The following is a 16,013-nucleotide window of genomic DNA, read 5'->3' as shown; positions in this document are numbered from 1 at the left end:
TTTTTAACTAATATTTTGCAGTGAGTACTTTATAAATCATTAATATTATTTTAAATGTTTTATCATGAAGAGAAATCTTGCTTATCAGAATTCAATTAGGATATATTGATAACTACATTATCCAGACAAGAGAGGAAGGTAAACCTATTAAAAAAACAATCAAAACCCATCTGGGCACCCAGAAAAATGGGGGGAAGGTCTCAGTGGAAAACATCTGTTATGTGGCCTATTACTTTATTTAAACATGAGCCTTTAGTACCAGAGTAACCAGTGATTGATTTTTCCTTTTAGTTGATAGACTCTCGTAGACAGTAAGGAGCCTAAAGGGTAAAAATAAGAATTATCACTATAAGAGTGATAGCAAAGGCAAGAGAAAAAATATTAACTGGATAGCAACCTGATTTTAGAACTTTCTTATTTTCCAATGCATTCTCTACTATAAATTTCTAAGAACTAATTTCACTGCATTCCAGATATTTTGATAAGTTCTCTTTATTTTTATAAGCCTTCTTTATTTTTATTAATTCAAAATATTTTTGAATTAATACTTGGATTACTAAATAAATAATCCATTAATTTATTAATGGATTAATTACTATTAATATTGTGGATAAGGTCACAGCTATTGCTCAGATTTGATACCTCATCGGGGAACTTCCATATGCTGTGGGTGTGGCCAAAAATGTTTTTTCAAATCCCTTTGTAACTTCTTCTTTGGCCTGTGGGTTACTTGGAAATGTGTTATTTAAATTCCAATTTTTTGAAGATTCTCTCGCTAATTTCTTTACAGATTTCTAGTTTAATTTCCTTGAGATCTAAGAACACAATATGATTTCTATTATTTAAATTTTTTAAAGCTAAATTTTTTTTGTTTTTTTGTTTTTTGTCCTGTATGATGTCTTTCTTAGTGAATGCTCCTCCGTACGAGCTTAAGAAGAATTTTATTCTGCTGTTGTTGGATGGACTATTGTATAAATGTTAATTAGATCAAGCTAATTGATGGTGCAGGTCCCTGATATCCTCGGCAGCATCTATCAGTTACTAACAGAGAGGTTTTGAACTTTCCCGCTATAATAATGGATTTGTCTACCTCTGTAATTCTATCAGTTTTTGCCTCACATAAATTGATTATTTTATCAAATTATCAAAGTATTAAAATATTTCAAAATATTAAAGGCACCTTGATCTTATAAACATAAACAGAGTATAAGTGGTCTACTACTATAGCTGTGAAATAGCACTTTAAATTTATATTTTTGTTACTTTAAAAGCTACAATGGGAAACATAATTTCTTAAAGTTATCTTGAAGATGAGTACATTTACCTTGTAGATAAGTAAAAGTCTGAAATACAGTTTATATGTTTTCTCTATCATGGCTTTAAATATATTTAAAATTAAAAATTTTTTGTTAAAAATAGTGTATTCCATATCAAAAAGGAAACATAATAGGAGATCTTTTGAGCAAGAGTTCCAAGATACCACACAGCTATCTACAAACAAATTGCTTTCAGGAGAACAATGAGTGGTGTCTGATATTGCAGAAGGGCAGATCCATACCTTTCATGTTGAGATATAATGATAGGAAATGTGAAATGACATACACATGAGAAGTGAAGGATAATTAAACTATTCAAAATTAAGACATAAATGTCAACCTGACATTTCTTTTTCCATTCCTTTATCTTTCTTATGTTTGTGAAGATGTTTTTATCAAACTGCTGTCTTCTTATCACCTGCATAGACAATAGTTCACCAGTACAAATGCAAATTTATCCCATGATCTGCTCCATGGTCTGAAAATGTGACCTTCAAATATCACTAATCTTCTAAAGAACAAGATAGCAGCAAAATAGAATATCACCAGAAATGATATTTTGAGGAAAACATTCTTTCAAGTTAGTACTTTTGAAAGAAATGTCATTAGCATTAAACTGTACTCCAACTTGCAAGCATAACAGATTTATAATTAAAAAAAAAAAAAACTTTTGTTAATGCTTCTAGTGAATTGGTTGTTTGTGCCTATGTTAAACAAAATGTAAGGCTAAGCTATCTGATAAAATTATCAAAAGTATTATTTTTCTACCCTAATTGAAATAAATAAATCTCTAACCAGAACATGATCCTTTGTATTGGTATTTTTGCAATCTTCATCCTGTTTTGCATCTTAATTTCTTATAATTACAGAGTAGGGTATTTCTTTTTTTGTGTGCAGAAGAATTAGTAGCAAAACTGTTTCAAAGATACCTCATGTAAGAAATCTCTTAATGTTATTCACATAAATGTATAATTATAATTGTATTAAAGTCAACTTTATTCTGAGAGTTATGATTCTGAAAATTTTCTGCTAAACAAAAGTATAATCACTTAAGTGAGAATAATTCCCAACTAAAACTGAGAGATGATTTTCTATCATTTTTGAAGACAGAAAATTACTTTTAAGATTTTTCTTGTTTCATTTTTGTTGTTATTTTAATGGTCTGGATGTTCTGCAGTAGGTTTGTTTAAAGGCAGAATTATTCCTGAGCGTAACATACTATCATGGTTGTGTTGTAGGGTTGGGAAAAAGATTATCTTGACAAATAGGCATTTCTCATTGCAACCTAATAATTTGGTGTTTCAGAAGACTTTCTTGCTGGAAAATATTTAAGGAATGGTCTGGTCTATACATGCTTTCTGGTCTTGCAGAAGTAAAAGAAGATCCTCATCTCATGAACTGTCCTTTTACATCAACTGTAGAAAACAACCTTAAATAAGAGACAGAGGCAAAGGAACAAACCCTGGAAGCCAAAAGGAGGATCTGGGTTAACAGTCATATAGGAAATGATTTCTGAGAGATGTGTAATTTTCAAAATCCACTTGTGATTTTAGGTTATGTTCTAATAACTGTCCTCTTTTTTTCTCCTTTGCTTTTTAGGGCTGCACCTGCAGCACATGAAAGTTCCCAGGCTAGGGGTTGAATCAGAGCTACAGCTGCCAGCCTACACCGCAGCCATAGCAACATGGAATCTGAGCACGTCTATTACCTACACCACAGCTCACAGCAACGCTGGATCCCCAACTCATAGAGCGAGGCCAGAGATTGAACCCTTGTCTTCATGGATACTAGTTGGATTCATTTCCACTGCACCATAATGGGAACTCCTCTAGTGACTATCCTTCTAATGTCACCCATCAATTCAACAAGTTTTCAATGTTTAGATTATTGTCATTCATGGCTTTTTCTGTAAAATCTACTCTCAACGAATTGAGTAGAGACATGACTCAATATAATAAAGGCTGTATATGGCAAACTCACAGCTAACACTATACTCACTGGTGAAAAGCTGAAAGCATTTGCTCTAAAATCAGGAATAAGATGAGTGACCATTTTCACCATTCCTATTCAACACAGTAGTAGAGGTCCTAGCCAGAAAAATAAGACAAAGAAAAGAAATTAATAGTATCCAACTTGGAAAGAAAGAAGTAAAATGCCTCTGTTTGCAGTTGACATAATCTTATATATAGAAAATCATGAAACCACCAAACACACACAAACACACATATGCACACAAACACACATACACACACGTTAGAACTAAAAAAACTAATTCAGTAAAGTTTCAAGATATAAAATCCATATACAAAAACAAGTTGCATTACTAAACACTAACAACAAACCCTCCAAAAAGAAAATTAGAAAACAATTTTATTCACAATAGCACCAAAAACTTTAAATACTTAAAAAATATATTTTAGGGCATTCCCATCTTGGCCTAGCAGTTAACAAACCCAACTATCATCCATGAGGACATGGGTTTGATCCTTGGCCTTGCTCAGTGGGTTTAAGATCTGGCATTGCCATGAGCTGTGGTGTAGGCCACAGACACAGCTTGGATCCCACGTTGCTGAGGCTGTGGCATAGGCTGGCAGCTACGCTCCAATTTGACCCCTACCCTGGGAACCTCCATAAACCATGGGTGTGGCCCTAAAAAGACTAAATAAATAAATAAATAAATAAATAAAATGTTAACCATTTAGGTTAAAAGATTTGTACATTGAAAACTCTAAGACACTGATGAAAAAAATGGAAAATGACACAAATAAATGGTATGATCCATAGTGATGGATTGGAAGAATTAATATTGTTAAAACATCCATACTACCCAGAGCCATCTATAAATTCAATGCAATCAAATTTACAATGTCATCTTTCATAGAAATACAATAAACAATCCTTAAATTCAAACAGAACCACAATAGACTCCAAAGAGCTAAGCAATCTTGAGGAAAAAGAACAAAGCTAGAGGCATCATACTTTGATTTTAAATTATAGTACAAAGCTATAGTAATCAAAATATGTATTTCCAGCATAGAAATAGACATATACATTGAAAGAGCAGAATAGAAGTCCTAGAAATTAACCTATGTAAATACAGTCAACTAATATTTGGTAAGGCAGCCAAGAACATTCAAATGTTACAATCTTTTCAATAAATAGTTTTGGGAAAAATGAGTATTCACATGCAAAAGAAAGAAATTGGACCTCTCACCAACATTAACTCAAAATGGTTAAATATTTAAATGTAAAACATAAAATCATAAAATTCTCCAAGAAGAAAACACAGGGATAAAATCTCCTTGATACTGGTCTTGGCAACAAATGTTTGGATATGACAACAAAAGCACAGCAACAAAAAAAGAAAAATAAGCAAATGGGACTATATCAAGTTAAAAGCCTTCTGCACAGCAAAAGAAACAATAACTAAATAAATAGGCCACCTGTGGAAGGGAAGAAAATACTTATAAACTGTACATAAGATAAGGGGTTAACATTTAAAACGTATAAGGAGCATTGCTGTGGCTGTGTCATAGGCCAGCAGCTGTAGCTCCAATTGGACCCCTAGCCTGGAAACCTCCATATGCTGTGGGTTTGGTCCTAAAAATAAAATAAAATAAAATAAAATAAAATAAAATAAAATAAAATAAAATAAAATAAAATAAAATAAAATAAAATAAAATAAAATAAAATAAAAATAAAACAAAACATATAAGAAACTCACACAACTCAATAGCAAAAACAAACAAATAATTCAATTAAAAAATAAAGAGACCACCCATTTCTCATTCTTGAGATCGAGAAGACCTTGGAACTACCTATGTACAGAAAGGGTCCTCTGGGGTCAGAGAAGGGAGGTATACCAGATCATAGTATGTCCTGTCAACTTCCCATCAGCTGTGGCACTAGAATCCATCTTGGCTAAAAGACGTACATGCACACACAGGGGAGGGTCCTGAGTCAATCCAGAGGTGGGCTCAAGGCCAGACAAAGCAAAATGATTGGCCGAAGGAAGCCTGGAAGGACTGTCCCCATAGAGTGTTTTAAACCACCTCCAATGCCCAGGCAGCTCTCTTTTGTCTATTTCTGTCTCTCTCTATCCTGCCCCAGAGCCCACCTGTGCTTTCTCTGCACCTATCTTCTCTCTCTTTTCTCTTAATAAACAATTTATTTGCCTCGCTAATATTTATATATCAAAATCAAAAAGGGAAAATCAAAAGCAGTTCACTTTTACATGGGAATGACAGAGCATTCATTCATTCACTCACTGCATTAACATAAGACCATGTAAAATGTTTTGCTCTCTCTCAAAATATAATCTGCAGGGATTTTATTTGTTTTGACATTCTGCAGAATAATCTAATGGTCCACTATGAATAACACTGTGCATACATAAAGGTATAGTGGATAAACAGCTAAATGGATATAGCATTAGATATATCACATTTCTCCCATGACAATATGTTTTAGTAAATTCAGACATTTATTTTTGATTTTTTGATTATTTATTAAAGTATAGTTGATTTACAATGTTTTGTCAAGTTCTGTTGTTCAACAAAGTGACCCAGGCACCCCCTTTTCCCTGTGCTGTACAGTAGGATCCTATTTAAATACAACCTAAAAATCCTACTTTCATCCTTGCTAGAGTCTAGACTTTTCTTGAATCTTTAGAAATCCTTTATGGTTCCTTTAAGTTTGAAATCAAATATGTTAATAGTTTTAAAGAGGAATCCTTCTGAAAAACTAGTGACTTCATGAGTAAAATGAAAATTCAGATTTTACACAGTCAAATTTATTTTTTTTTAAGTGGAAAGAAGCTACAGACCCTAACAACAAAAATATTCCTTCTGTTAAAAGCCCAAGGATTTATATGTTAAGGCCCAGTATATTTAACAACTTGTTTGAAAAAGATCAGGGAAGACTACCTGACATATTAGTTTATATTTTTGTATGAATAAAAATTGAATCACTGATTGCATTGACCCTTCCATTTGTTAAGTCTGAATTGCATGTAATTGTAAGGCTTGCGTCACAAGTATGACCTTTCTGTCATCTGGCAGCAGGGGCCTGATTATTTTTAGCAGTTTAAAATATCAAGAGCTTCATGGTTTTCTCTTCAAATCCAAATAACCATAGCATACCTTTAAAAGAACTAAAAACAAACATATATATTTGACCAAAAGCAACACAAGATGCCCATTGTAACCATGACAGTGTTAAGGTTTTTAAAAAGCCTATCTTAAACAAAGACAAGCAAGTTATTGGAAATTGTTTTTGACACACTGCCAGGTAGAAAAAAAATAGTCCATTTTGAGTTCCCTCCCTTCAATTTCATGCCTTCAGAGTGAAAATTCCTCCTTGAAAGTCACTGCAAGATCAGGAAGCATAGGGCTTTTAAGGACATCCACAAGGCCTTGACGTTTGTCGTCTTTCTCCATTATAGCACTCAGTGTCTGAGACATCACTTCTGGCAGCATTAAGGATATTGATTGCAGGTTTGTTTCCATTAATTTTCCACTTGGATGGATTTCTATGAGTAGTTAACCCTACTGTGACACTTAGATCTACCCTTAATCTCCACATAGCTGAATTCCTTTTTTAAATCAAGAGGGTTTGTTGATTGAATAATCTATGTCAAAAATTCCTTGGAGGAGAAGACAATCTAGAAGTTCATTATTTTCTGTTAGTTCCATTATCTTAGTGCTTATATTTATTTTTTTTTCTTTGTATGTTTCTGGGAGAAAGTACTGCACTGTGTTAAGGGAAAGAGGTCTGGCTTTGAATTCAGCTCTACTCTGAGACTTTAGGTAAATTGCTCGAACTTTTTATGCTCCAGTTCACTTATTTGTAAAATAAGGGTATCAATAAGCCTTCTTTTATAAGGCCATTGTGCAATATAAAACAAAACAAAAAAATCACAGTTGTTGGGCCTGGCATGTTGACCACTTTATTAGGTTCCCAAAAAGTATTAATTTCTTTAATTTTTAATACATAATAATCATTATAATTAGAGTAATTACCAATTTCAGCTTTTCAGTTATAAATGTTCTCAGACCTCATTTGGTAAAACATTGAGCATTAAACTCTGAGAAGGACCTAGTGATTCAAAGAGAATCATGAAAGTACCTGTTCCTCTTTGGAATCTCTGACTTTTGATGTTGGATGGTAGTGGTGGGAAGTGGAAAGTCATGGGATCGCAGATCTGAACCTACCTGCTAGGTTTTTCATAATCAATGTCTGGATGGGAATTGGCTGTGCATTTTATAAATTATTCATTTACAAATTTTTAAAAATTTAATTGGAGTATAATTGACTCACAACGTTGTTTTAGTTCCAGGTGTACAGCAAAGTGAATTGGTTACATACATAATTTCTCCCATTACATTTTAATTTTAAAATTGTAAAAATTTTACAATGTTTCTCATATGTATGTACATATATATTACATATATATGTATATATTACAAGCTATTGTGTAAATTTCCCTGTGCTATACAGTATGTTCTTGTTAATTGTCAATTTTATACAGTAGTGTTAATTTAAAAAAATGGATTCCAAAGTAGATATATATGCAGTACTTCATGTAATCTGAGATGCCTTGATTTTAAGATGCATCATTATTTTATTTAACACCAAGAAGGCAAAAAGAAACACACCAAATAAACAATGACACAATGTTAATACATCACTTATTGTTTGGCCTATTTGGATTTTAGAGGTGTTAAAAAGAGAAAAAATAATGTGTCTCTCAGTATATGATTTGTCATTGTGAATGAAAATTAGAAAAATTAGACCAGGTAATTTATGTATTAAAGAATAATTATGTTTAAATGTTTCTTTTTAGCTTTTTGAGATGTTTGAGTATATTAGTTATGCCTTATAAGTGCTTGGCCCTGTTAAGTAAAGCCTCACTTGACCTGTTAATCACCCCCAGTTTTGTTTCATTTTTGCTAATGGCAAATTACTCAAAATCTAAGGTAAAGAAAGTTCCTGGGACAATTTTTTTTTTCTTTGCTATTTTTTCACTTATAAAATTTTAGAGAAGTTTAGATGCCTTCCATTCTAATTTCCTTCTTTTATTAAAGCAAAACAAAACAAAAAACTCAGATCCTGGAAGATGTTAAAATTTGCCATGTGAATGTTTCACCATTTACTAGAATTGGAACACAAATTCCCCAAGCTGAGCACAATAATCTTTCTTTGGGGTTATGCCATATATTTTTAGGAAGTTCTCAGTTCTCTCTCCTCCCTTGAGGTATTGGTCTTATTATGCCTCTACATTATGATCTTCTTATCAACAATGATTGCATCGACAGGGAACACATACACATAGTTATAGACACCACAGCACATTGATCTTCATCCATATGTTCAAATGAGCAACTGAAGTGTCATCATTCTTAAGTAAAATATGAAAAATAGTATCTTTGATTATGGCTAATTTTTACCAGTCGGTTCTACTTTCCACTAGGGCCTACGTATTCATGAACCAACATCTATTTGGCATATCTCAGGGACCTCTCTTTCTAGTGATTTAGTGCTCCAACTATTATTATCAAGAGAAAATAAAATTGCAGGGCTAAGATTTTTAACCTGAACATGGGAGTCTCAACAGATCTCTTGCCTGGGAGCCAATCTTATTTCAACAGATAATAAAACAGGAGGCTTCTTTAAGTGTAATGGTGAATTCTGGTTTAGATACGTGCTTCTTACTGTAAGAAGTATGTGAATAACTCAATAAAAAATTTGCAAAGGAGCTCTTTTATTTCTTATCAATTACAGTTCTACCCCTAAATTCGTGAATGTATGCATCACTCAATTGTTGTGGAAATGGACTTTATAAACTTGCCTACAGAATTTTTAAATTTTCGAAAAACTATTCTTAAAAAATTTTTCTTTGGCAACAGGCTTACCAAAATATGAATCGAATGTCGGAGAAACATTTTGTGTATGTGTGTGTGGAAAGGGACTGGGGCGTGGATCTCTAATGGAGGCAATAAAAGAAAAGAACTGCTTATGGTCTGTTTTAATGAATGAATCGACACAGATTAATATAACTATCTGGTTGGCCAAAGATCTTATTTGTATTAACCTTTTTGATTCCTTCCGACATTTGAAAAATTGGCTGATTTGCTGCTTGTCAATCCCTTCACCACCATATCTATGAGAAATGAAACAGTTGAAATTTAAACTTATTAATAGGGGTCTGATATTGTCACTGATGAAATTTTATTAAAAAAAATTAACATACATAGTAGTTATAGTACAGGGAGAGTACCTGGTATCCGATGATACTAATAACAACTGTAAGCATAAAAAAAATAGAAAATCAACAAAGGCTTGAAGCAATTAGTTAGCACCAGAATCAGACAGAATCTAGGTTAATTAAGGCCCTTGTGTTTCGTGGGGGGAAGGAGGAGGTAGTGAGATGGATGGACGTTGGGTTTTTTTTTTTTTTTTGAATGGATGGGCAATGGGGCCCTACTGTACAGCACAGGGAAATATGTGTGATTGGGTCACTTTGCTGTACAACAGAACTTGATGAAACATTGTAAATCAACTACACTTTAACAATAATAATAATAATAATAAGAGAAGCAAATACAGTGAGTGAGACACACATGGAAGCAGCTTTGACTTGAAGATAATCATCTTGGAGTTCTCATTATGGCTCAGTGGATTATGAACTCAACTAGTATCTGTGAGGATGTGGATTCAATCCTTAGCCTCGCTCAGTGGGTTAAGGATCTGGCATTGCTGTGAGCTGTGGGATAGGTCACAGGTACAGCTTGGATCTGGTGTTGCTGTGGCTGTGGTGTAGGCTAGGCTGGCAGCTACAGCTCTAATTTAACCCCTAACTTGGGAACTTCCATATGCCACAGGTGTGGCCCTAAAAAAAAAAAAAAAAGATAATTATCTTATCTACTCCACAGAGTAAAGCTCAAGCAGAATTCAGTAGTCTTGAAGTTCCCTGTTGGCTTGGTGGGTTAAGAATCTGGTGTTGTCACTGATGTAGTGCCGCTTTGATCCCTGGCCTGGGAATCTGAACATGCTGTGGGCACAGCCAAAAAGAAAAAAAAAAATCAGTAGTCTTATTTGGTTAAGAATAAGACTTTCAGGTTGTTGGCTAGATTGACTGGAAGTTGAACAGGAAAATCCAGGAACAGAGAGAGCTAAGGGAAGCACTAAATTGAGATTCATATCAAATATAATCTCTTTATTTACATGTTTATCTCTAGCATCTAAAACAATGCCTACCTTATAGTAAAACCTCAAGATACATTTTCTGATAGAGTCATTGGAAGCAGAATAATTCTGATAAGACTTATTTGTTTGACACCGGGGAGCAAAACTTACTTCTGAGAAGCAATAGAGTTTTAGGCAGTGATTATAAAGTAGGGGAAAAGAAAAGATCATCCAATTCAAAATTAAGTGCTCAGCCAAGAAAGAGTTAATGCTTTTGTCTAAAGAAGAATAGCTTAATTTGAAGATGTTAAACTAAAGTATGATTTTAACCCACATGAAGATTGACAAGTTATGGAAATAAACCTGGAAAAAAGGCAAATTTGAGAACAAATGTAAGAATGAAAAAAAAATTAGAAGTCTTGGCTCTGAGATTAAGAGACTTATGGAAGCTGGGAGGACTTTGAAGAGATAATTAAGAAAAGCATAAGGAATTCCCTCTGTGGTGCAATGGGATTGGTGGCATGTCTGGAGTATGGGGGTGCAGATTCCATCCCTGGCCTGGCACAGCAGATTAAAGGATCTGGCTCTGCCACAGCTGTGACATGGGCCACTCAAACCCAGGAACTCTGTATGACACAGGGCAGCCAAAAAAAGAAGAAAGAAAGAAAAAAGAGAGAGAAGACTAAGAGTCTTTGAGGTGGAACGTCATAAGACTAAGAGACTTTGAGGAGGATGTTAATGGAGACCTAAAAAGATTTGAGAAAACTGATGGCGTGATATTACAGGAAAGCAAGAGAGATGCTTTTAGTACTAGTTGCAAGGGTGCCCCAAAGATCTAGCTAAAAAGAATTCACAGCAGAGTATTAAAAGTGACATGTGGCTTCATCTCACCACCTATGAATAAAGAACAAAGGAGATGAACTACATAATAAAATGTTAGATATAAAGATACTGGGTGCTTCTGATTTCAAAAATAAAACTGTTTCTCATTCTCAGCCACTCTATATGATAGTCAATTCTCAAATTAAGAAATGGCTTTAGAGCAAAAATCAAGTCCAGGATTGGACAATACAATTCTCTGTTAATACATGAGAAATTTTGAAGGCAATATATCATAGAAACTTCCAGACATATAAATAAATCCCTCTAAGAAACTTGAATATGTATCACAAATTATCTCTATTTAATAAATAGATTCTTAAAGACTTGCCGTCATGGCACAGTGGAAGTGAATCTGACTAGGAACCATGAGGTTGCAGGTTCAATCCCTTGCTTCACACAGTGGGTTAAGGATCCAGCATTGCCATGAGCTGTGGGGTAGGTTGCAGACGTGGCTTGGATCTGGCATTGCTTTGGCCATGGTTTGGGCCGGTGGCTACAGCTCCAATTCGACCCCTAGCCTGGAAACCCCCATATGCTGCGGGTACAGCCCTAAAAAGACAAAAAGACAAAAAAAAAAAAAAAAGACAATAAATAGATTTTAAGAATCCAAAGAATATTATGATTCAGTAATTTCACAGGGAGGTTAAGGTACAGAAGATATCCATTTTTTTTCTAATAGAGTGAATTATGAATTGATACAAAGAAATACAGATTTTAAAATAGTTATTCCAATTTGGACTGAATGATACAGAAATAATACAAAATGACATGAAGGCTTTGAACCTTAGAATTTCCTAGAAATGAGGCATTATAAGAATTTTACTCAGTTGCAAAGAAGACCTCCTTTGTATGGAAAAAGAAAGATGATTCATGATGGCAACAAAACCCCAAAGGGCAGAGCCAAAGGTTGTAGAAAACAAGCCTCAGGAAATAGGGCTGAGTCATATTCAAGAAAGTGGCCAGAGATGCCCAGAAAAATTTCAGATATGCTATGGACCAGTATCTGCTGTACTATACAGTAAAATATGTTGTTTATCCTTTCTAAATATGAGTTGGCATCTGCTACACCAAACTCTCCATCCATCACTCTCCATCACCCCTCCCCTTTGGCAACCACCAGTCTGTTCTCTATGTCTATGGGTTATAGATCTATAGATTATAGATATTATATTGAGAAAAAATACTATCCAAGGAAATGTACCTAAGAATTCTCCTCTGAAACTAACTCTGATTTATATGATGAGACATTTGAACTTTAGTTGAGGCCATAATGGAATGTGACTTTGAAACTCTTGAGAAAAGGACAACTGTGTTTTTTGTGTGGAAGTGATATAAATTGTGTGGACCAAGAGAAATGTGTGTGTTTTTCAGACAGACACAACAACATTTTCCATCTTTTATGTTCTTAGAATTTGACATTGGCACTGCTCCCATCAAAAGATGGGATCCACACTCCCACCCCACGAACTTGGATGGGATTTAGTTATTTCTCTACAGAATATGACAAAAATGACTGTGTGTATAAACATCTGATGCTAGGTTATAAAGATGCCATGTGCTTCTGACTTGCTCTCTTAAGATACTTATTCTTGAAGCTCAGATGCTGTACTGTGAGAAACATAAAGCCCACGGAGAGGAAAAAAAGCCCCGGGTTGACAGTCTTCTTGTTAGCAGCCAGCACCAGCTTGCCAGCCACATGAAGTAGTTATTCTAGTCCCTAACAGAGCCGCATACTCTCCAGCTGATACCACAAAAAGCAAAAACAAGCCATCTTCTGTTTTGCAAACTGCAGATTCATGAGCAAAACAAATATTGTTTTTGTTCTAAGCCATTAAGTTTGGGGGATTTTTAGGCAGCAATGAATAATTTGAACATAAACATCTCCAAATCTTTTAAGAAATCAGGTGACTATATAAATATATTAAAAATTAAATACAAACATTACCTTTGATTAAAAGTACTCTCCTGGAATCAGCAAATGTCCTGCTCATTTAGTCAGTATGTTTTTCAAAGAGTAACTAAGAGATACTTTTGGTATTTATTTTATCTCAAGAAAAAAATCTTCAGCAGTTATTATGGTCAGAGAATTACAATGCTCTCCAATTTGTGTTGCTAATGAATTATTAAAAAGTATAATTGAAGGAGTTCCCATTGTGGCTCAGTGGTAACGAACCCGACTAGTACACATGAGGACACATGTCCAACCCCTGGCCTCATTCAATGGGTTAAGGATCCAGCATTGCTGTGAGCTGTGGTGTAGGTCATAGACATACCTCGGATCTTGCGTTGCTGTGGCTGTGCTGTAGGCAGACAGCTGCAGCTCCAATTAGACCCCTAGCCTGCGAACTTCCACATGCCACAGGTGCAGCCCTAAAAGGACAAAAAAAAAAAATGTATAGTTGAAAAGAACAATCATTATTGATACCGTGTTGGTCAAGGTACAATGGGGTAATTGATCTCTAAGTATTTCTCTGCACTTGGGTCCTTAAAGAAGGACTTTTGTCAAGTCCTTTGAGGTTGTGTGTAGGATCGGTACAAACGTGGTAACTGAGTACCAGGGCCACGGGTTGGGGACAGAAATCTTTGAGTTGGAAATAGCTGGAGTCACTGAAATCCATTCTACTTGTCTGAATTATACAAATATGTTGCACTTCTAGAAGCTTTTCCAGCTTCTCAGAGTTTTCCAATTTATCTGAGATAAATGACACATCCTTGACAATAAATCAGGCATCCATCATATGTTTTTTTTTCTATTTTTATTAAAGTATAGTTGATTTACAATCTTGTACCAAGTTTTAGGCATTATTTGTTTCTACAGGCAAAAAAAAAATGTGATTTTTTTGTCTAGTCACTCAGAAACTCTAATTTGGATTCATCCTAGCAAGTATAAAATCGTGTATCTGAAGTAAAACAAAACCTATTGTAGTGATTAACATCTTACTAAGTTTTCTTCAAAAGTGAATGAAAAGGCGTTGGAGGGAATATAATGTCTTCTTCATTAGAGAACCATCATGCCAAAAGTTTATCATTTTCCCCTTTCCTACAAATCTAGATCTCTCAGTCATATTGTCAACATCCCAATTGTTTTGAAAAGTTCACTATTTTGTATATTCAATACTCTATCCTTATACTGCAGGAAATGGCAAAGTTAAACAGAACTTTAAAGAAAATGATTTAAAAACATTTTTAATCATTCAACGAACACCCTCAAATACATTCAAGCGTTCAACAAACAGTATGAGAGGTACTGTGTTAGCAAAACAGAGTCCTATTCTCATTTGGTCTTATATTCTAAATAGTCACATATTAATAATCACAGAATAGAAAAAATATTATAAATATAATAACTCTTAGGGGCATCAAGGATATTTTTCCAAAGAAAAGAAACATCCTGAGATATGAAAGAGGAGCAGGAATTAGAGGCATGCCAGGTGAGCCAGACAGGGTCAGCAGGGGTGGGTAAAAAGATCTAGAGGGCATTGCCTGGAACAGTCCTATAGCAAGAGGTAGCATCACATGCCCTAGGACCAGTATGGCTGAACTGCTGAAGATCATAGAAAGTGTATGGTATGAGCAGGAAAGGGTCAAACCAATGGGCTTGTAGTCTATAAGAATCTGTTCTCTCTATGATGGGCAAGGGGTATAGATATGATTAGATTTTATGTTAATTTCACATTGGCTGCCTAGGAAAGAAAAGATGGAACAGGGCAAGAGAGGATGCAAGGAGAATACTATAGAAAGGGTATTACATTAGTTTTCACAAAAGGTCATAAGAGAAGATGCTAGGCAAGCTTGTGAAGATGCAGAGAATGCTATTTGGGAGAAATCCAGCAAGAATGAAGGCTTCAGTGATGTACTATATGGGTGGTAAGTGAAGAGGACATGTTGAGAGTGAGCTCTGTTTTCTAGCTTGGGCATTGGGTGATTTCTGAGATAGTCATGGAGGAAGATATACATTTGTATCAGTATAGCTTCAACAACATGTGGGCGATCCACAGGCAAAAATACTGACATTAGGATTAATGGGAAGGAACGTTTGCTTCGATAGTAATTTAGTAGTTCATTCACTTGTAATCAAATATGTTCACAATATAATGAACTCTTTGTTTCACAGCCTTTTAACTGCACGCACTCCAATAATTCATATCCAGGTTTATACCCATGATAACTCCATATTTTCTTACTACACATATGCATATGTGCCCTGTTTTTCCAATTTAATTTAAAACTTCTTGCTGCTAAAGTAAAGACCACACCAAACATTTTTTATACATCTCAGCAACTAGTGTAGTGTCCTATACGGTACACAGCACATATAAGCAGTCCTCCTTTCTCTGTTTCATCATTGACCTCTCTGCTTATGTGGTTTATCTTGGAGTCTTTTCCTCTTCTGGTATTCTTTATCCCATTACTGAATTTCATATTGTTCCAAAGGCTTTTAACTATCTCTAATTGTGTGTATTTGTTGTATTGCATTGACTTATTGTCATCCCTATAGGACTATTAACACCTACATCCAGCCAACAACTCTGTAATTTTACTGACAGCAGGGACTTTGTCTTATTACCAGCACATCCTCAATCCTCATTAAATGTTTGTTGAATAAATAAATGAATGATGAACACAGTT

Source organism: Sus scrofa, chromosome 1 (assembly GCF_000003025.6).
Source record: "Sus scrofa isolate TJ Tabasco breed Duroc chromosome 1, Sscrofa11.1, whole genome shotgun sequence".
NCBI classification, from domain to species: Eukaryota; Metazoa; Chordata; class Mammalia; order Artiodactyla; family Suidae; genus Sus; species Sus scrofa.
Note: the sequence above shows the minus strand (reverse complement) of the source record.